Genomic DNA, 23,617 nt, shown 5'->3' on the forward strand with positions numbered 1-23,617 from the left:
AACAGGGGACACATACAGACTGAAAGTGAAGGGCTGGAAAAAGATTTTCCATGCAAATAGGGACCAAAAGAAAGCAGGAGTAGCAATACTCATATCAGATAAAATAGACTTTAAAACAAAGGCTGTGAAAAGAGACAAAGAAGGTCACTACATAATGATCAAAGGATCAATCCAAGAAGAAGATATAACAATTATAAATATATATGCACCCAACACAGGAGCACTGCAGTATGTAAGACAAATGCTAACAAGTATGAAAGGAGACATTAACAATAACACAATAATAGTGGGAGACTTTAATACCCCACTCACACCTATGGATAGATCAACTAAACAGAAAATTAACAAGGAAACACAAACTTTAAACGATACAATAGACCAGTTAGACCTAATTGATATCTATAGGACATTTCATCCCAAAACAATGAATTTCACCTTTTTCTCAAGCGCACATGGAACCTTCTCCAGGATAGATCACATCCTGGGCCATAAAGCTAGCCTTGGTAAATTCAAAACAATAGAAATCATTCCAAGCATCTTTTCTGACCACAATGCAGTAAGATTAGATCTCAACTACAGGAGAAAAACTATTAAAAATTCCAACATATGGAGGCTGAACAACACCCTGCTGAATAACCAACAAATCACAGAAGAAATCAAGAAAGAAATCAAAATTTGTATAGAAAAGAATGAAAATGAAAACACAACAACCCAAAACCTGTGGGACACAGTAAAAGCAGTCCTAAGGGGAAAGTTCATTGCAATACAGGCACACCTCAAGAAACAAGAAAAAAGTCAAATAAATAACCTAACTCTACACCTAAAGCAACTAGAAAAGGAAGAAATGAAGAACCCCAGGGTTAGTAGAAGGAAAGAAATCTTAAAAATTAGAGCAGAAATAAATGCAAAAGAAACAAAAGAGACCATAGCAAAAATCAACAAAACCAAAAGTCGGTTCTTTGAAAGGATAAATAAAATTGACAAACCATTAGCCAGACTCATCAAGAAACAAAGGGAGAAAAATCAAATCAATAAAATTAGAAACAAAAATGGAGAGATCACAACAGACAACACAGAAATACAAAGGATCATAAGAGACTACTATCAACAATTATATGCCAATAAAATGGACAACGTGGAAGAAATGGACAAATTCTTAGAAAAGTACAACTTTCCAAAACTGGACCAGGAAGAAATAGAAAATCTTAACAGACCCATCACAAGCACGGAAATTGAAACTGTAATCAAAAATCTTCCAGCAAACAAAAGCCCCGGTCCAGACGGCTTCACAGCTGAATTCTACCAAAAATTTAGAGAAGAGCTAACACCTATCCTGCTCAAACTCTTCCAGAAAATTGCAGAGGAAGGTAAACTTCCAAACTCATTCTATGAGGCCACCATCACCCTAATACCAAAACCTGACAAAGATCCCACAAAAAAAGAAAACTATAGGCCAATATCACTGATGAACATAGATGCAAAAACCCTTAACAAAATTCTAGCAATCAGAATCCAACAACACATTAAAAAGATCATACACCATGACCAAGTGGGCTTTATCCCAGGGATGCAAGGATTCTTCAATATCCACAAATCAATGAATGTAATACACCACATTAACAAATTGAAAAATAAAAACCATATGATTATCTCAATAGATGCAGAGAAAGCCTTTGACAAAATTCAACACCCATTTATGATAAAAACTCTCCAGAAAGCAGGAATAGAAGGAACATACCTCAACATAATAAAAGCTATGTATGACAAACCCACAGCAAACATTATCCTCAATGGTGAAAAATTGAAAGCATTTCCTCTAAAGTCAGGAACAAGACAAGGGTGCCCACTTTCACCATTACTATTCAACATAGTTTTGGAAGTTTTGGCCACAGCAATCAGAGCAGAAAAAGAAATTAAAGGAATCCAAATTGGAAAAGAAGAGGTAAAACTCTCACTATTTGCAGATGACATGATCCTCTACATAGAAAACCCTAAAGACTCCACTAGAAAATTACTAAACTAATCAATGACTATAGTAAAGTTGCAGGATATAAAATCAACACACAGAAATCCCTTGCATTCCTATACACTAATAATGAGAAAACAGAAAGAGAAATTAAGGAAACAATTCCATTCACCATTGCAACAGAAAGAATAAAATACTTAGGAATATATCTACCTAAAGAAACTAAAGACCTATATGTAGAAAACTATAAAATACTGGTGAAAGAAATCAAAGAGGACACTAATAGATGGAGAAATATACCATGTTCATGGATTAGAAGAATCAATATAGTGAAAATGAGTATACTACCCAAAGCAATTTATAGATTCAATGCAATCCCTATCAAGCTACCAACAGTATTCTTCACAGAGCTAGAACAAATAATTTCACAATTTGTATGGAAATACAAAAAACCTCGAATAGCCAAAGCGATCTTGAGAAAGAAGAATGGAACTGGAGGAATCAACCTACCTGACTTCAGGCTCTACTACAAGGCCACAGTTATCAAGACAGTATGGTACTGGCACAAAGACAGAAATATAGATCAATGGAACAAAATAGAAAGCCCAGAGATAAATCCATGCACATATGGACACCTTATCTTTGACAAAGGAGGCAAGAATATACAATGGATTAAAGACAATCTCTTTAACAAGTGGTGCTGGGAAATCTGGTCAACCACTTGTAAAAGAATGAAACTAGAACACTTTCTAACACCATACACAAAAATAAACTCAAAACGGATTAAAGATCTAAACGTAAGACCAGAAACTATAAAACTCCTAGAGGAGAACATAGGCAAAACACTCTCTGACATACATCACAGCAGGATCCTCTATGACCCACCTCCCAGAATATTGGAAATAAAAGCAAAAATAAACAAATGGGACCTGATTAACCTTAAAAGCTTCTGCACATCAAAGGAAACTATTAGCAAGGTGAAAAGACAGCCTTCAGAATGGGAGAAAATAATAGCAAATGAAGCAACGGACAAACAACTAATCTCAAAAATATACAAGCAACTCCTACAGCTCAACTCCAGAAAAATAAATGACCCAATCAAAAAATGGGCCAAAGAACTAAATAGACATTTCTCCAAGAAGACATACAGATGGTAACAAACACATGAAAAGATGCTCAACATCACTCATTATCAGAGAAATGCAAATCAAAACCACTATGAGGTACCATTTCACACCAGTCAGAATGGCTGCAATCCAAAAGTCTACAAGTAATAAATGCTGGAGAAGGTGTGGAGAAAAGGGAACCCTCTGACACTGTTGGTGGGAATGCAAACTAGTACAGCCACTATGGAGAACAGTGTGGAGATTCCTTAAAACACTGGAAATAGAACTGCCTTATGATCCAGCAATCCCACTGCTGGGCATACACACTGAGAAAACCAGAAGGGAAAGAGACACGTGTACCCCAATGTTCATTGCAGCACTGTTTATAATAGCCAGAACATGGAAGCAACCTAGATGTCCATCAGCAGATGAATGGATAAGAAAGCAGTGGTACATATACACAATGGAGTATTACTCAGCCATTAAAAAGAATACATTTGAATCAGTTCTAATGAGGTGGATGAAACTGGAGCCTATTATACAGAGTGAAGTAAGCCAGAAGGAAAAACACCAATACAGTATACTAACGCATATATATGGAATTTAGAAAGATGGTAACAATAACCCTGTGTACCAGACAGCAAAAGAGACACTGATGTATAGAACAGTCTTATGGACTCTGTGGGAGAGGGAGAGGGTGGGAAGATTTGGGAGAATGGTATTGAAACATGTAAAATATCATGTATGAAACGAGATGCCAGTCCAGGTTCAATGCATGATACTGGATGCTTGGGGCTAGTGCACTGGGACGACCCAGAGGGATGGTATGGGGAGGGAGGAGGGAGGAGGGTTCAGGATGGGGAACACATGTATACCTGTGCTGGATTCATTTTGATATTTGGCAAAACTAATACAATTATGTAAAGTTAAAAAAAAAAAAAAAGAATCCACCTAACAATTAGGCAATCCTATAGAACTGGACATGGAACAACAGACTGGTTCCAAATAGGAAAAGGAGTACGTCAAGTCTGTATATTGTCACCCTGCTTATTTAACTTCTATGCAGAGTACATCATGAGAAATGCTGGGCTGGAAGAAGCATAAGCTGGAATCAAGTTTGCCAGGAAAAATACCAATAGCCTCAGATATGCAGATGACACCACCCTTATGGCAGAAAGTGAAGAGGAACTCAAAAGCCTCCTGATTAAAGTGAAAGAGGAGAGTGAAAAAGTTGGCTTACAGCTCAACATTCAGAAAACTAAGATCATGGCATCTGGTCCCATCACTTCATGGGAAGTAGATGGGAAAACAGTGGAAACAGTGTCAGACTTTATTTTTTTGGGCTCCAAAATCACTGCAGATGGTGATTGCAGCCATGAAATTAAAAGACGCTTACTCCTTGGAAGGAAAGTTATGACCAACCTAGATAGTATATTCAAAAGCAGAGACATTACTTTGCCAACAAAGTCCGTCTAGTCAAGGCTATGGTTTTTCCAGTGGTCATGTATGGATGTGAGAGTTCGACTGTGAAGCAAAGAATTGATGCTTTTGAACTGTGGTGTTGGAGAAGACTCTTGAGAGTCCCTTGGACTGAAAGGGATCCAACCAGTCCATTCTGAAGGAGATCAGTCCTGTGTGTTCATTGGAAGGAGTGATGCTGAAGCTGAAACTCCAATACTTTGGCCACCTCATGCAAAGAGTTGACTCTTTGGAAAAGACTGATCCTGGGAGGGATTGGGGGCAGGAGGAGAAGGGGACGACAGAGGATGAGATGGCTGGATGGCATCACTGACTCGATGGACGTGAGTCTGAGTGAACTCCGGGGGTTGGTGATGGACAGGGAGGCCTGGCGTGCTGCAATTCACGGGGTCGCAAAGAGTCAGACACGACTGAACGACTGAACTGAACTGAACTGAACTGATAGAGGAGATGCAGGCATAGGGCGCAAAGAGCAGAACACGACTGAAGTTACTTAACACACATGCACATATTAGAAGAATAAGGAAAAACAAGAACATTTAACAAATCTAGACATACATGATAAGAGACAGACGAAGAAAAGATAGAGGTCTCAGGGTGAAGTGGTGTCATCGTTATACACTATTTGAAAGAATAAAAACGTAATCTAAGAGATGACATTTTACTCACAATTTTGACAGGTGATTACATTCAAATATCAAGAGTTGTGTTCATAGTATCTCTTGTTTTCCAATCAAAAGCCCCAAATGCCATCATTTGAAATCTCTGTATTTAATCAAGTCACAATTATTTGTGTCAAGGAAAGGAATAACTCAAAACTAATTTACTTTGGAATTGAAACAAAATATGTAGTCTTACTTGAAGTCTGTTTGTCCTTCTCCTTTTGGTTTGTTTAGATAATGGTAAAATAAACTTCTATTCTCTGAGCACAGAGAGAGCAGATACATGACTTGGCACTGGGTGGGGGAAAGGGAAGCCATCCTGGGATAAAAAATGGCAAACGCCCCTGAATCACTTTCATGTTGTTGTGGCTAAACAGCCTCAGAACATCTGGGATTTCCTCATTTTAATTCCAAGTTGTCATATTTTCACACATTCTTGCTTTTTAGTTCTTGGGCTGAGGTATTAGTTTCTAATTTGATTTGTGTCCTCTTGCAAAACTGTCGAGAATTCCCATCAAATGGGGACCTTAGATTTTCCCACATCAACTGTCTCTTATCATGGCAGCTGGTGTAGAAGGAGGAAAAGAAAGACGAAAGAGAAGTACAGAGGATTTCTGAGTTGAAAAACAACAACATCAACAACAAACTAAATTGTTAAAGAAAATCTCCTCAAATCTTTTCTTTCATTTCAAAGGGATCTGTAATTTGAAAGTGAGGGACATGGTAGCAAGACAACTTCCAGACCACTTTAAACCTCCCTAGAATTTCAAACTGCCCCTCCCAACTTTCACACTTTAGTCTCTCTCCTCCTCTTGAGGTTTTCCTTCAGCACTTCATTTTCTAATGTACAATATACTTACCTATTTTATCTTAATTATGCTTTGTCTTCACCACTTGAAGACCCCACTGAATATTCATTCACCACTAGAATGACTATTTCCACAGTTCTGCACAGTGCAGGAAATCTGAGGAAGAACACTGGTATTGACTTGGTGAAAGGATGAACAGACACTGTAGTGAATATGTTTTAAGACTTGTTTACCCCGGAGTCACTTGTTTCCACTCTAGGGTACTAAAAACTCTAGAAATTTCTCATTCTCCTCCCCAAAGATTGGATTATATTCCAGAGTGAAGGACTTTCTCTCTCTGAAGGGAGGATGGGATCTTGTGCTAGCCACATTATTTAAGCTTTGAGTCTCATAATTTCCAAGCTTCTCTTCTATGGAACAATCCCGATGAATGTTCAGGTGAACATCTGTCCTCATCGTGTTGCCCTGTGGGGGACTGGAAGACTAATGCTAAAATGCTCTGCGGGTAATAACAATCTGTCTTCTGATCCAAAGATTTTGGTTTCCTGTCAGAATACCCCTGTCTATCTAGCTAGCTAGCTATCATCAATCTATCTATCTATCATCTGTCTGTCTAAACTTAACAGATAAATGGACAGAAGGAGGGAAGAAAGGAAGGAAAGGAAAAAGATTGGTTGAATATTAACCTGTCAGAAATCCCTTACACTCCTACATTGGATGGAAAACTCTACAGATAATAATGGAGGTCTATCCAACTTTTAGATATAAATTATTCCATAGTTTCTCAGATCACTCATGGTAATTTTAAGTGATGTTTTCAATTCAATGCCAACAAATGAGCCAAATAAAATTCAATTTCTGATAAGAGTCAGAAAACTAAAGAGGATTCAAATGTTTGTTTTCAAATTATTTACTAGAAAATGTGTGAATTGCTAAAAATAAAGAATGATTAATCATTTATACCTGACAGAAGTCTTAGTGAAAAATTGTTCAAGAAAAGGAATGGTAGTTTGAGGCAAATTAGTAGAGATAATAACAAAGAACTCCTTTCTGAGATAACACATAATTCCATAAAGATGATCCCTTAAAATAATTGAAAAGGGAAGAATCATTTGGTCTAAGTTTTCTTTGGGACATGCTCAAAATACAGTGAATTCCCCTCTGAACAGAAGAAATAGCAAAATCTATTAAACCAAAGATTCCAGAAACTTTTAACTTGCTATTTTCCTGACATTCTGAGTCTTAAGAAAGCTTTAGTCAAATGAGCAACTTGTCAATTTGTCTATAGGCATTTCAAGGTTTTTGTTTTTCCTTTTTCCCCAAGTTCATTTAGGGTATAAAGTGATTCATGAAAAACTTCCAAAGGATTGATTAATGCAGTTTAGTTTCTGTAGTTTCTGTTAAAATATCAGAAAGCTCTTTACTCCCCCCAAGTTTTATGGTGATTCACCTAAAAAAATCTCTCATTGGCAGAAACACATGTTAGCTACATTTATACATTCAAGAGGAGCACCATAGAGACCAAAATATTATGTTACTAAGTTAATGATATGCATATCTCATAGAATTTTCTGTAATCGATATCTGTGACCAAGTTGGCAACAGATCAAACAGTTCCCCAGACAAAATCCCTGGTAGGCCCCTCCTCTGAGTTCTTCACCCACTGACCATTGCAGAGCTTATTATATGGTTCACCTTCAGACAATAATTCACTGCCAGTGTATGATTATATTACAGCTGCTGCATGCATATTTGGAGATTTCTATCTTGGTGCTCAATGTGAATTATATATAATATTTACCCATATGCTAACAAAAGCACTATGTTCCATATATTGCATACATTAGCTATATAAATATTCTTTTAGAAATATGCAGATATCTAGTGACTTAAGCAAAAATTGTGTATCCCAACTTTGAGAGAAGATGGTACAAGGAGATTATAAAAAATGCTCAATGTAATTTTCTATATATATCCATCATGTCATTGAATGGTTTCAAAGCAGTTTCATTGGCATTTCATCTGATCTTCAGAACTACAAGGTGACCCTCCTTCTGATTTTTAGGTCTGTCATGTGAGACTAGTTTACCCTCATTCTAAATGATCCTAGAAGGTAGAACCAAACCAACAGAAGAAATCTGTAGGGAGTCAATAAAGGAGCCTTTTCTGCTTATTAGATCTCTATGGGTACAATAGCTTGCTTTGCTGTTAATGTGTTTCTCAATGAAAATATCTAACACTGTGACCAAAAGAAGTCAAGTAGCCACTGAGTAGCCAGATGAGATGACCTTTCAAATAGCTTCTAATGTTGGTTGTTGTTCACCAGCTCAGTTGTGTCTGACTCTTTGCGACCCCATGGACTGCAGCATGCCAGGGTTCCCTGTCCTTCACCATCTCCTGGAGTTTGCTCAAACTCACATCCACTGAGTTGATGATGCCACCTATCCAAATCATCCTTTTGTTTCCCCCTTCTCCTCCTGCCCTCAATGTTGGAATCTTGGGTAAATGCTCTAGGATTCCTTTAGTTAAGGATAGGTAGTAGCTTGCTGTCCTTCAGATCCTAAAGGGAATCTACCATCCCTTTCTTCCTTGTCTATATTCTTCAGTGCTACTGGACACATGCCCAGTTAAAACGAAGAACAGTTCAGCCATGGGCTGCAGCTGCTGCGTGGCTAATGGAAAAGGCAGCCAGAATCCTCACTCTCTCTTTCTGCTCCATGCCAAAGGCTTGCCTGATTTGAACAAAAATCCAGTCAAGCTGCCTGCTTGGCACTATGCAACACATCTGGGGGCCTCACAAGATTTCTAACTGAAGTGAGGGTCTGATTTCAAACTATGTATTAATATTAATATCAATATTAAATGCTCTCTTATCCACTGGGTTGTACAATAAGCCAGTGAAAGCTGGGAGCATGAAATGCTTGGGATCATTGAGCAGCAAAGGATCTCAGAGAAGATCTTCTGCTATATTTTTCAAAACATATTCTATGGAAACATTGCCTTGTGAAAGCCTCCTAGGGAAGAAAATGATATGATATCAAAGAAATTAAGTAAATATTGTACATTTGGATCTTCCTAGAAGATTCACAGTGCACATTAATTTATTAAATGTTCAGAGTAGTCTTATTGCAAAGAAACTTCAGTAAGTGCAGAACTGACCAACGCCATTTCCCCCCTTGCATTATGGTCACTAACATTCCATAGACAATACCCTGGGATATAACAATATTTTAGTATCAAGCCTTTCTTCTTACATATGAAGAAACTTAGGTCCAGAGATATAAAGTGATATGTCCCAGGCTGAACAAACTGACAGTTATGATGAGACTCAGGATTCCCTGCTCCTAATTGTATGTTCTTTTTCCTGAAAGATTGTCCATGATCACATTCTGGACTTTCATACTTCATTTTATCATGCCTAGGTCTGGTGCTCATCTTTAAACTGATCAGCTCTGGCTATAGGGAAAGTCTGGGAAAAGCCTTTAGATAAATATCAGTTCAGTTCAGTTCATTTCAGTCATTCAGTCATGTCCGACTCTTTGCGACCCCATGAATCGCAGCACGCCAGGCCTCCCTGTCCATCACCAACTCCCGGAGTTCACTCAGACTCATGTCCATGGAGTCAGTGATGCCATCCAGCCATCTCATCCTATGTCATCCCCCTTTCCTCCTGCCCCCAATCCCTCCCAGCATCAGAGTCTTTTCCAATGAGTCAACTCTTCGCATGAGGTGGCCGAAGTACTGGAGTTTCAACTTCAACATCATTCCTTCCAAAGAACACCCAGGGCTGATCTCCTTTAGAATGGACTGGCTGGATCTCCTTGCAGTCCAAGGGACTCTCAAGAGTCTTCTCCAACACCACAGTTCAAAAGCATCAATTCTTCAGCGCTCAGCTTTCTTCACAGTCCAACTCTCACATCCATACATGACCACAGGAAAAACCATAGCCTTGACTAGATGGACCTTTGTTGGCAAAGTAATGTCTCTGCTTTTGAATATGCTATCTAGGTTGGTCATAACTTTTCTTCCAAGGAGTAAGCAAGCTTCACCAAACTACGGGAGCCAAGAAGGAGTCATACTATTAAAAACAAAAACAAAAACACTAATATGTCAGATTGAGGAGAGATGTTCTGCCAGATTTGGAATTAGTCACAACTAAAGAGTTATTCATCATTCTATGACTTCTCTAACACATGTATTTCCTCATTTTCACACAAAATTCCTAATGAACTTTTTGCTTAACCTACTTTGCCTGTTCCATGAACCTCAAGTCCACTCAACCCCACTCTACCAACTGTGAAGTAGACAATTAGAAATTACATCCTGTTAATGTTCCACCCTTATGGCAGAAAGTGAAGAGGAACTAAAAAGCCTCTTGATGAGAGTGAAAGAGGAGAGTGAAAAAGTTGGCTAAAAGCTCAACATTCAGAAAACGAAGATCATGGCATCTGGTCCCATCACTTCATGGCAAATAGATGGGGAAACAGTAGAAACAGTGTCAGACTTTATTTGGGCTCCAAAATCACTGCAGATGGTAATTGCAGCCGTGAAATTAAAAGACGCTTACTCCTTGGAAGGAATGTTATGACCAACCTAGACAGCATATTGAAAAGCAGAGACATTACTTTGTCAACAAAGGTCCATCTACTCAAGACTATGGTTTTTCTAGTGGTCATGTATGGATGTGAGAATTGGACTGTGAAGAAAGCTGAGTGCCAAAGAATTGATGCTTTTGAACTGTGGTGTTGGAGAAGACTCTTGAGAGTCCCTTGGACTGCAAAGAGATCCAACCAGTCCATTCTAAAGGAGATCAGTTCTGAGTGTTCATTGGAAGGACTGATGCTAAGGCTGAAACTCCAATACTTTGGCCACCTCATGCCAAGAGTTGACTCTTTGGAAAAGACCCTGATGCTGGGAGGGATTGGGGGCAGGAGGAGAAGGGGACAACAGAGGATGAGATGGCTGGATGGCATCACTGACTTGGTGGACATGAATTTAAGTAAACTCCAGGAGTTGGTGATGGACAGAGAGGCCTGGCGTGCTGCAATTCATGGGGTTGCAAAGAGTCGGACACTACTGAGTGACTGAAGTGAACTGACTGAATGTTCAAGAAGTGACATGATCATCAGTTCAGAAACTCAAGATTCCTTCTCTAGAGGGCTTCTTCAGGCGCAAACAAGGCTCTTGAGGTACAAAAAATATAGACTTAACATTCTCCCCTAATATAACTCAAGGTGGCAGAGGGTGGGGTGGGGAGGGGAAGACAGCAGTAGTGAAAATTCCCATTTAAAGAATTAGAGAGGGGAACACACACCTTGGACACTTAGAGATGGTGGTAACAAGATGGACATTGGATGTGTGACTGACTTCTTTGATAACTGACTAAGCCTCATAATTGGTCAATATGGACCCCAAGATCAGACTCCTGGAAAGATTTTCACTGTTTTTCAGGATCATCCATGAAAGAGGCATTGTAGAATCCCCAGGCTGTCCCAACTGAGTTGCTCAATTCTCTTGGTGGTGATTTTGGTGACTGTGAATTACTTAAGATGTTGAGAAATGTGGCCACTTTTTTTCAGTCTTGAGAATATTTTTGATCAAATAATTACCCTAAGACTATTTAAGTGGCTGCTGCTCAATACCATTATTGTAGACACTCCTTGCTAATTAATAATATAGGAAACTGTGTAGTCTAATGTAGACTGAACTACAAACTTAAGACATTGTCCATTTTTCTACTTTCTATTTAAAGTTATCAGCCTTGGAGCATAAACAAAACACAGTAGGGCTGACTTGGGCATCTAGATATTTTTTTTACATAAATTAATTTTAGATCAGAGCTATCTTATAAAATTTCCTCCAGTGATGGAAATGCTGTTATTTTGTGCCATCCATTATGGTAAACATTAGGCATCAGGGTCTTTTCCAATGAGTCACATCTTCGCATGAGGTGGCCAAAGTACTGGAGTTTCAGCTTTAGCATCATTCCTTCCAAAGAACACCCAGGACTGATCTCCTTTAGGATGGACTGGTTGGATCTCCTTGCAGTCCAAGGGACTCTCAAGAGTCTTCTCCAACACCACAGTTCAAAAGCATCAATTCTTCGGCACTCAGCTTTCTTCACAGTCCAACTCTCACATCCATACATGACTTCTGGAAAAACCATAGCCTTGACTAGACGGACCTTTGTTGGCAAAGTAATATCTATGCTTTTGAATATGCTATCTAGGTTGGTCATAACTTTCCTTTTAAGGAGTAAGCATCTTTTAATTTCATGGCTGCAATCACCATCTGCAGTGATTTTGGAGCCCAGAAAAATGCTGGGAGGGATTGGGGGCAGGAGGAGAAGGGGACGACAGAGGATGAGATGGGTGGATGGCATCACCAACTCGATGGACATGAGTCTGAGTGAACTCCGGGAGTTGGTGATGGACAGGGAGGCCTGGCATGCTGCAATTCATGGAGTCGCAAGAGTCAGAAACGACTGAGTGACTGAACTGAACTGAACTGAACTGAGGCATACATAGCCACTGAGTACTTGCTAAGTGGCTTGAGCCAAAGAAGAACTACATTTTTCATTTTATTTAATTTTAATTAATTTAAATTTATCTGGCCACATGTGGCTAGTGGCTGCCCTACTGGACTGCACAGCTCAAGAACGATGGAATGCTAAGGTTAATTTCCATCCAGAACTGCATAATATAGCAATTATCAAAGGGTGCTTTGTGAGATAAGAGGAGTAAGAGACTGTGAAACTGGTGTTCTCTGATTCATCTCTTTTTCTGCATATTCATATTTCAAACCACAACCCTATGTTATCTTTAGTATCAGAAGTAGAGTTTATTAAAAAACACTATACTAATATCACAACTCAGAAAGACCAATGACAATTTGATCTTAAGCAGTTTAAGATATTCCCTATAACAAAGTTATATACTTACTCCATTATTTCCAATTTTATTTTTTAGCAAAGTAACCTTGAACAGGAACTTGCCCTCTTGAAATGCATCTATGGAGACCATTAGAAATATTCAGCAATTTATGCTCATTTAATAATTTACTTTTGTTGTTGCTCAGCCCCTAAGTCATGTCCTTTCTAATTGTGGTACTGCAGAAGACTCTTGAGAGTCCCTTGGATGGTAAGAGATCAAACCAGTCAATCCTAAAGAAAACAGACTCTGAATATTCATTGGAAGGACTGATGCTGAAGCTAAAGCTCCAATACTTTGGCCATCTGATGGGAAGAACTGACTCATTGGAAAAGACCCTGATGCTGGGAAAGATTGAGGGCAGGAGGAAAAGAGGGTGACAGAGGATGAGATGGTTGGATGCATCACTGACTCAATGGGCATAAGTTTGAGCAAACTCCTGGAGCTAGTGAAGGACAGGAAAGCCTGGTGTGCTGTAGTCTATGGAACAACAAGAAGTCATGTCTAACTCTTTGCAACCCCATAAACTGTAGCCCACCAGCCTCCTCTGTCCATTTGATTTCCCAGGCAAGAATACTGGAGTGGTTTGCCTTTCCTTCTCCAGGGAATCTTCCCAACCCAGGGATTGAACCTGCATCTCCTGAATTGGCACACAGATTCTTTACCACTCAGCCACCTGGAAAGCCCAATAATTTACTACAAAATTATTAAAACTTCAGCCTCAAAGAGCATATGATCTGATGTCAAGAGAAAAACCAGTTATCGTTACCAAAAATTAATAGTTTGTCATTCTATTTTTCATTCATTTTTGGAATGGGGAAATGGAAGCTCACTGCTTCCAGCCCTCATGAGTTAGTTCCAAATTTTCTCCAAGGTTCTATTTAAAAAAAAAAAGAAAAGAAACACTTGCAGGTTTAAATACTAGTGTGCTTTTGGTTGCAAGTGACAGAAACCCATTTAAGATGCAAAAATCAAGAAAGCATGTATATAGGAAGGCCTCACAGAAGGCAAGACAGGAATACTCAATCATATTTACAAATAAGAGCTATCCTCCAGATATGCAGTGACACCTGGTAAAATGCTTGGCATCTTATAAACCCCATGCTGAACACAGAGATATAAACTGCTTTCCTTCTGTGGATAAATTTGCAGGAAGATTCCTAAAATCTTTGTTTTGTTTTTTATATAGACTGTATGTATTTTATTTTTTCTTAGTAGCTTCCAATCAAGAATTTAAAATTCAGTTTTGATCCATGTTTGTAGTTTACCAGGAGCTCTCAAGGACTGAACTTACTCTGTCACACTTTGTTCTCACTTGAGACTCACTGTAGCTCATGAATCACATGCTTTGGATTCTTTGCTGTGGCTTCCTCCTCCATCAAATTACTTCTAGCTTCACTTTGTAAGACAAAAATTGCTCTTTCTGCCTGCTTTATACTCCTCTTTGCCTTTTTACTTACATTTGTTTTCCATTTCTGTTAGTATTCCCTGAAGATGCCCAGAACCAAAGGGACTGAAATAGCAAACAACATGTCAACAGCAGCCCCCAAACTTTGAGCACTTAGTACAACTTGGAAAGTGAGGGAGAGTAAGAACAACATGAAGGTTAACGGGATTTAGTTTCTGCTACTGGGGACTGTCTGGCAAAGACTCATGGCACAAGTGCTGAAACACATCAGCGAAATTTCATAAAATCTGAAGGCACTCTGTGGCAATTAGAACAACAAAGCTGACGGTTCTGTTCTTGGAGAACCATTTGCCTTCAAAAGAAATTGGTTTACAATAATGGATGGACATGAAACCAGGTTATCTGAAGAATGATTGAAGATATAGGAGACTTCAGCCTAGCATCAGAAAATTACACAACATAAGGGTCAAAATATTACATAACCAAAAGTCACTTCATCTAATCTTCTATACAATATTTAAACTTCCTAACAACTACTTGCCCAACTAATGCTTAAAATGAGGATTAGTTTCCTCATTTCTTAAACAAGCAAAGCAGCTTGTTGAATAGATATGTTCTGAAATAAGTTTTTACTGAGTTTTCACAAACATGCAAACATTTCACAAATTATAAATGGATAGCTCAATGAATGTTCAAAATGTGAACTTGCTCTCCTTTTTCTGTTCCTGAGGGTCATCTGTCTACTTGATTTATTTTTAAAAAATATTGCGGCATAACTGACATATTATATTAGTTTCAGGTATATGATATGATTCAATACTTGTGTACATTGTGAAATTATCACCACAACATCTAGTTAACATCCATCACCTCACAGATTTACAATTTTATTTTCTTGTGATGAGAATTTTTTAGATGTACTCTCTTAGACACTTTCAAATTCACCATATAGTATTATTTACTATAGTTACCATTTTGTACATTATATCTGCATGACATTTCTTTTGTATCTGGAAGTTTGTACTTTTTTATTGAAATAGAGCTGATTTACAATATTGTGTTAGATTCAGGTGTACAAAACATCTTCGAAGTTTTGTGAGCATGGGTGCATATCCCATAAGTTCACTAAATTATGAAACATTAGCAAGACAACTACTGATATTAAAAGTTTGAGGACCAGTTGCCTAACAAAGGAGAATTCACTACTGGAAATGTTGCCCTAAGGGACCACTCAGTAGACGGTCAGCTGATCTTCCCTGGCAATACCGCGAATAGAGCCTGAACCAACCAAAACTTCTACAGTGAGTAGAGAGCTCACGCTTACATAACCCACAGTGCCCTGAGTTCTTGCTCACCTTGTCAGCCACCAGAAATGTAGATGGGCTTCCTGTGGTGGGAATAAGATGGGCAGGTTCCCTGTAGTCAGACAACAGGTACAGCAGGAGAGTAGATAGTGAGAGCTCATGTCTTAGATTCCTTCCCTCCTCAATCATCTAGTTTTTTCATAACTAGATTCTTTCCTTTATTTCCTTCCAATCAGCGGGACCACTTCTATGTGCATCTATGTCATAGAAATACAACAGAAGTATCATTTTCACTGAATCCAGGACTCCCCAAACACTGAAATTACACATTTACCTAGTGTTCAATAGTCAAAAAAGATACACTCCTTTTACAGGAAAATTATTTAAAAAAATTTTTAAAGGGCCTGATGTAGTAACTCAAATGCTCTGAACACCAAATTTTACAGAGCATGGAACAGTGAATCAGACAGGTAGATATTTGTTGAGATCAAATCTTTAAAATGGTGACTGGCCTAAATCTCTCCCCATTTTGTGATTACTCTCTAAAAATAAGGTTGCTGCAGGGAAGTCTACTTAATACTTTGTAATAACCTATATGGGAAAAGAATCTTAAAAAGAGTAGATACATGTATATGTATAACTGATTAACTTTGACAGCAAAACTAACACAATGTTGTAAATTAACTGTATGCCGATGAAAATTAATTAAATAAAATAAAATTAAAAATAAAATGGTGACCAGCTTGCTAGTTACAGGTGGTTTGTTCTAGTCAACATCAGAACAGGACATGTCAACCAACAACACAGGGAGAGACCTATGACTGTCTGAGCTATACACACCACACCACACTTACTACAGTATCCAGTGTGACCACAATGTACACAGAGCATAGAACCCTCCCTCCCTCTCTTCCTTTCATCCTTTCTTCTTTCCTCTCTTCTTTCTGTAACTATTTATTGGGTTAACTATGTGGCAGGCACTTGGGCAGGACACAGAAGTGAAACAGCATGTTTCAGGTGATTTTTGAAATTTAAAATCTTATACGATAAATGTGAATTTGTGAAGGGAAAGATCTTGTGGGAATAGACCTTGCAGACCAGCCTGGGTAGCAAGGTGAAATTAGCTTATGGGGAAGGGAGGAATAGGAAAAAGTCTCACCCTTGGTTCAACGCTAATTCACCACAGCTTCCCACACACAGCCATTATTATCAAACAATTTACTGAAAACATAAAACAACACATCATAAATGTCTACATTTTTGTGCCATGAGGATACCATATCTTTGTGACATCTTGTTTGCTGGAATATTTAGGTGAGTTACAAATGTATCAGCACATTGTCCTGTGTTAACAAAGCGTCTAAGAATACACATGTTTATACATTGCTCAAGGGCAAGGATATTTTACCATAAACTCCTCCTTCACCTCATTTAGCCTAGTAACCTCCAAATATATGCTGAAAACATGCAAGTCAAATGATATCCTGGTGCTGTCAACTAAATTGAAGAAGAATTTAAAATGAAACTGATCTCTTCTACCCTCTGAAATTTAGAGCTTAGGTATTTTTCTCATTTCCAGGCACCAGGATTCCAGAGTTCTTTCTAGAACATTAGGGACACATTATCAAGTTTACCAAAATAAGAAACACTTTTTTTTTTTCATATAGGTGAATATATATCTTCGGTTTTAATCTCAAGTACACAGTCAATAAAATCATATGCTAATTACATTTTAAGAAGAATGATTCCAAGAAACGGATCAAATGGTTTCCACCTTTGTTCTTGTGGCATATTTCACGGTAGAGATGTGTTATCTTAGCCCCTGACTCTGCCCATGTTACTTTACTTAGCACCCCCATTTCTGGGAAAGTCCAGCCAGCTCTACTTGTGTGGCATGGGAGAGACGAACATTCTTAAGTAGAATGAATTATGCAACTGAACGGATCAGTGATAACTGTGGTTTAAACTAAATTGAAGAGCAGCCAAAAATTAAACTGACCAAATTTAGTTCCATCTCAGCCTTACTTGAACTTATTTAAGATGTCCCTGACTGTTTAACTCTCTGCCTTATAGAATAAAAATTAAAATTTTCTCTACTAGCACGGGGAACTATACTTAATATCCTGTGATAAACCAGAATGGAAAAGAATACAAAAAAGATATGTGTGTGTGTGTGTGTGTGTGTGTATCTGAGTCACTTTGCTGTAGAGCAGAAATTAACACAATATTGTAAACCAACTATAATTCAACAAAATTTAAAAAAAATTCTATAATAATAAGCTAATAAGCAGAAAAGACCCAGAAAAAAACAAAAACAGTCTCCTAGATAGAATTCAATGAATTATTTACTGACATTATTTACTGACAATGACTTCCTTCTAACTACATTTTGATGCAGATTTGACATTTAAGGTCTGAAAGTTGCTTTAGGGTTTATACAAACATTAGTTCCTGACTCTGCCCTTGTTACTTTACTTAGCACCCCCATTTCTGGGAAAGTCCAGCCAGCTCTGCTTGTATGTTATCATGGAGGCAAAATTTTGCAAAATTATACTCAAGTTCATCACAACAACAGAATACAAACACACAAAAAAACATCTGGAAAAGAAGATAAAAAAGAAAGCATGGGTGGTCACTTTCCTAATCTATACTCTCCCTAATAAATCAGAGTTTGCTTCTATACAAAAATAATACATCATCTCTCACATCTTGAAAGTTGCTAGAACTATTTCGTGGAAAAATGACCTAATGCCGAAACCATCTCAATCAATCCTAGAGCTTCCTAAAAACACCCAATGAATGACACCTGTTTGGAAAACATTCGTTTGCTCCCTGGTACCATGCTGGCTACTTCTTGGCTTCCTATCCAATCTCTGATGTAGCTGGTAGATGACCACAGTCCTCAATTGTTTTTCTGCACATTTTACCATTGTTCCCTTGTTTGTTTCTTTTGAATCTGATTTCTGCTATTATCTTTTGGATCTTTGGTTGAAATTCTTAGAAAAATCCTCCTGGAAAGCTGTTCTTTTCACTCTCTTATTGGTGCCTTGGAGAGCAAAGCCAATAAGAGACTAAGAATGAAACTAGAACAAATCATTTTATCTTTGAGTTGTGTGGCTACAATCAAAACCTCATTTGTGATACATAATCATGCAATATTTTACTTTCCCTTGTCAAATTCGGAACATTCTCAAAACATTTGCACTGCCTGGCTTCATTCATTAGTGGTGGTAATAGCGGAGTGGGGTAGAATGGAAAAGGGGTTGAGGAAATGGAAACTCTTATCCCCCTCAAAAAAGTGAATTGTTTTGGAAGCAACAACTGAATTCAGTCAAAATATGTAAATCTAGTGCGCCTTAAAATAATCTGCATTTTTTTTTTCAAAAAAGAGAGAGAGAACTGATAACCACCCATAAGAAATAACTGCCTGGGGACTTCCCTGGTGGTGCAGTGGTAAGACTCCACGCTCCCAATGCAGTGGGTCCAGGTTCAATCCCTGGGCAGGGAACCAGATCCTGCATGCCGCAGTTAAGACCTGGCATAGCCAAATACAATTTTTTAAAAGAAATAACTACCTAGCTCTCTCTAGACATAGCCAATCCTTCCTGGATATAATATGTCCCACTTGGTGAATTACATTTGCAGAAAATGCAGATGTAATAACTACATCAGAGTTTTTTCTAATTTTCCATACAGTGCTGGAAAATTCACATAATTTTATGCACTTGTGCTGTTGGGTCATGTGTGTGTGTGTGTGTGTCCTTTGAAAGTTGCTCAGTTGTGTCTGTCTCTTGGTGAGCCCATAGATTGTAGCCCACCAGGCTCGTCTGTCCATGGGGCTTCCTAGGCAAGAATACTGGAATGGGTAGCCATTTCTTTCTTCAGGGGATCTTCCCAACTCAGGGTTCAAACCCAGATCTTCTGCATTTATGGCAGATTCTTTACTGGTGAGGGATCAAATAGCTGCCTTGATCCCATGTGTATGCAGAAGCCATGGGGAAAGTACTTCTTCCTAGGAGAATATATTGCATTTGAAAAACTGCACAAATGAAAACATCATAAAACTTCTGGGAAGCTCACTGAATGTGTGTTTGTATTCCTGGACACCCACGAACCCCTGTGCACATGGATATGAATTAACTGCCCTTTGCAGACAACAGTAACTGCTGGCTCTTTTGTGAAGAGGATGATGTGTCTTCCATTTTGGACACACATGGAAAATGTTCTTAAATTGCTTTCTGTTTCTATCGTTAAATGTGGGAATATACCTAAAAACCACAGCAAAACTGTTCTTCATGTGTGGTCTGAAACATTTATCCCCTTTTTCCTAGAGAAGTAAGGAAATTCTATATTTAGTCTTTTGTGGTAGAAGGTAATAAATGACTTTGAGATCTGAAAATTACTAGAAGGTTTATTCTATTAATAAACTAATAATCTTAGTGTTTAAGTTTTGCTTGCTTAGGAACTTCTAATTAGCAATTTGGTCTTTGTACATTTAAAAAGCTAAAGCTAGATGCATGTTAACATATTATTCTATACTTCACCATTTATGAAACTGGACTCAAAGGTTCAAGACTTTTCTTTTTATTGGAAGGAAAATAAAGTCCTTCTTCTGACAAAATATACTTTTTTTTTTTTTTAGAGCATAAAGCATGGGAATAATGGAGAAAACTTAAAATGGAAGTTCAAGAGATTACAAATAAATGTTGAGTGAAAGATACTTAGTGGCTATTCCATTCACACAAACCATCATCCTGAGATTTAGCAAAAATTGTATGGCTACTCAGGGTCGAATATTGTTCCCTACTGTCCGGGTTTCCTCACTAACTCTTAGCCTCCTCCCTTGGCTCTCATCATAAATGCTTGATGCTCTGGTCATATCAAACTAAAGAAGCTCTTCTGTCCAACAAAAGAGGCTCCCATTGTCCTTAAGTCCAAAGAGAATAACATTGTTTTAGGCTCTTCCGTGAGGAACATCAACACTTTAAAGCTTTTAAATCCACTGTACTTTCCTCCGTGCTGACATATCATCTACTGTGTAACTTTTACTAAAATGGAATTTTTGTCTATTTTGGAAATCACTAGGTAGATCATTTCTTCTCTGTTGATTTATCCAAAGCTTGTATACAACTTCTCATGTTCATTCTGTACCTAAGAGCAATAGTTTATGGTCCCAAAGGGTCCTGAAATTGGTAGCAACCCCAAGGTATTGGATGCTGGACAAACTGAGCAATGGACTTGCTCTTGTCAATCAACCAGTGGCCCCAGGCTGAGAGAATGCCTTCCCTTCAAAATTTTCTCAAGGAACAGACTTCAGTATTCTCTAACAGGAGATAAAATAACTCAGATATGCATGCAATTGTTCAATATGATTGATGGGCCAAGTCCACTGGGTTTATACTAGATTGGGTAGCCTATCCCTTCTCTAGGGGATCTTCCCAACTGAGGAATCAAACCGGAGGCTCCTGCATTGCAGGTAGATTCTTTACCAGCTGAGCCACAAGGGAAGCCCAAGAATACTGAAGTGGGTAACCTATCCCTTCTCCAGGGGATTTTCCCAACTCAGGAATTGAATGGGGGTCTCCTACATTGCAGGTGGATTCTTTACCAGTTGAGCTACCAGGAAAGCTTCATCACCATGGTGTTGTCTTTTCCATTATCTGCTCAGGAGCAGACCCTTCCCTGGAGTAGAGGGGTAGAGTAGGGAACAGAAGACAGCTAAGTGAGCAAATAGCTTTCCCTTTGGGGCCTGGGGACAGGAGAAAGTTTGGGAATACCCATATGTGAAGCATACTGTACTAAGTATAAACTAAGTATAGGCTCTCTACATGTATACATTTTTATTACAATAAAGCCAAGTTAAAGTTGAAAGCTTTACTTAGATACTAAAAAGCAACAAAATTCAAATTTACCACATTGATTTAATCTGAACATTACAATTCTTTTGTTGAATCTAAGTTGACATATCACATCTGCTTAGTACGTGACAGCTTCGAGTTTGTGAGATATACACACGCACACACACATATAATACACACACACACACACACACACACACACACATATACATATTGTACGCTCAGTTATATCCAACTCTTTGCAACCCCATGGACTATAGAACACCAGGCTCCTCTATCCATGGGATTTTCCAAGCAAGAATACTGGAGTGGGGTGCTATTTCCCCCCCTAGGGAATCTTCCCAACCCAGGGACTGAACCCTAGTCTCTTGGATTTCCTGCACTGGCAGACAGATTCTTTACCAGAAGCACCACCTGGGAAAACCTACACACACGCACGTGCGTGCACACACACACACACACACACACACACACATATATATATATAATTAACCATGCTAGGAGGGAAAAGAAAGAGTAATAGATTGATGACCAGGTCCAAATTGATATAACCTACCCTTCTGGTTTTTTTATGAATGTTATCGGCACTGACAAAACCAGAGAGAATTTCTATTTGATCCATGCCACCAAAAGTCTCTGCTATTCGTTGTATTATGTCTGAGAAGCCACATACAAGTTGTGCAGAGTGGGCACTAAAAGAATCCCTCATAGGACGATCCATGATGCTTACACCACCAGCTATCCAGATCCTTTCATCAAAGCAAGTAACAGACACCATTCAGATTGATGCAGAGACTGGTAAGAACACCAGTTTCATCCAGGTCCAAAGTTTGGTAACCTGATTTTGGTGATTGATGGTGCTGACCTGGTAATATCTGATATGATCACCAACAGAGAGACATCCTGGCTCTTGAGATGTGGTTGATGTGAAAGATGTCAATGGCAGCCGTTCTGCTAATCCGGCTTCCCGACATTTTTGGTCTTGGCAAATACAACAAACTATGGATTTCTCTTAACCAAGGGAAAGATGGCTATCTCACCACTGCTGTAGACAGAAAGAGACTGGTTGCCAGTGATGGGGATGGAGAGCTCCTTGTGGCTAGGTATTACAGCACAGAAAACAAATACAGAACCCCTTGAAAAAAGTGGTATCTTGCCATTGGTAAGGATTCAAATTCACCCTCCTTGAATTTATGTAACCTTTTGTGATGAAAGCTTCCACCACAGCACTTTCACCAAAGACTTTAAACGCTCAAACTGCCAGCCTTTCCTTCAATTAATATTAGATCTGTGACTTTGATGCTAATCTTCTAGCCAGATACAGGAAACCTGACTTTCAGCCACAATCCTTGTTTGTCTTTGGCAGAAGAATTGTTGATTTCTTAGGTCCAGCCCTTTTTCCAGGCTGTTATTCTTTGTTGCTCAGAATCATACTTTCTGTCAAATGATTCTTTCCATATTCTACAAATATTCCTGATTTTCTCATCATTCCACAATAGGAAAGAAACTTTGCATTTTATTACAAGTTGATCACTAAAGTGATGTTGCCTATAAGCTTAAATTATAGATCATGACCCATCTCTGGAAACCCTTCCCCCCAGGTAGTGAGCATTAAGCTAAAATACTTTTGTTTAGCTCACAGGAAGCATCGTGACTAGGTCCACCTATGAATGACTGCAGCAAGGAATAAATTAACACATCTCCTCTGGAGGCTGACTGGAACCAGGAAATGTCTGACCTTATTTCCTCCTCTTTTAGTATAAAAGAAATCTGAATTCTAACACAGGGAAGATGGTTCTTTGGGACACTAGCCCACCATTTTCTCAGTCTTCTGTCTTTACAAATAAAGTTGCTATTTCTTACCCCAGCAACTTGTCATTAAATTTATTGGCCTGTTGTACAGCAGGCAGGACCAGCTTGGACTCTGTAACAGTTTGTAATCACATTTAATTTCATTTCTGTTGTAGTCAGTACTTTTTTTTTTTTTTACTATTTTGTACATATTACTGATTACTATATTCATATAGTTTCTTAATATATTACCTGTACTTACTATTATAGCATTTTTAGTATTTTTACTATATATCCAGGCCAGG

General features: G+C 38.5%; 1 pseudogene; it reads left to right on the top strand.

Moving 5' to 3' along the window:
• The window catches only part of LOC112441805 (small ribosomal subunit protein eS4-like), a 172,387-nt pseudogene extending 149,726 nt beyond the window's left edge, over positions 1 to 22,661 (top strand).
• Positions 22,662 to 23,617: the final 956 nt, after the last annotated feature.

This window comes from Bos taurus, chromosome 16 (genome assembly GCF_002263795.3).
Source record: "Bos taurus isolate L1 Dominette 01449 registration number 42190680 breed Hereford chromosome 16, ARS-UCD2.0, whole genome shotgun sequence".
NCBI lineage: Eukaryota > Metazoa > Chordata > Mammalia > Artiodactyla > Bovidae > Bos > Bos taurus.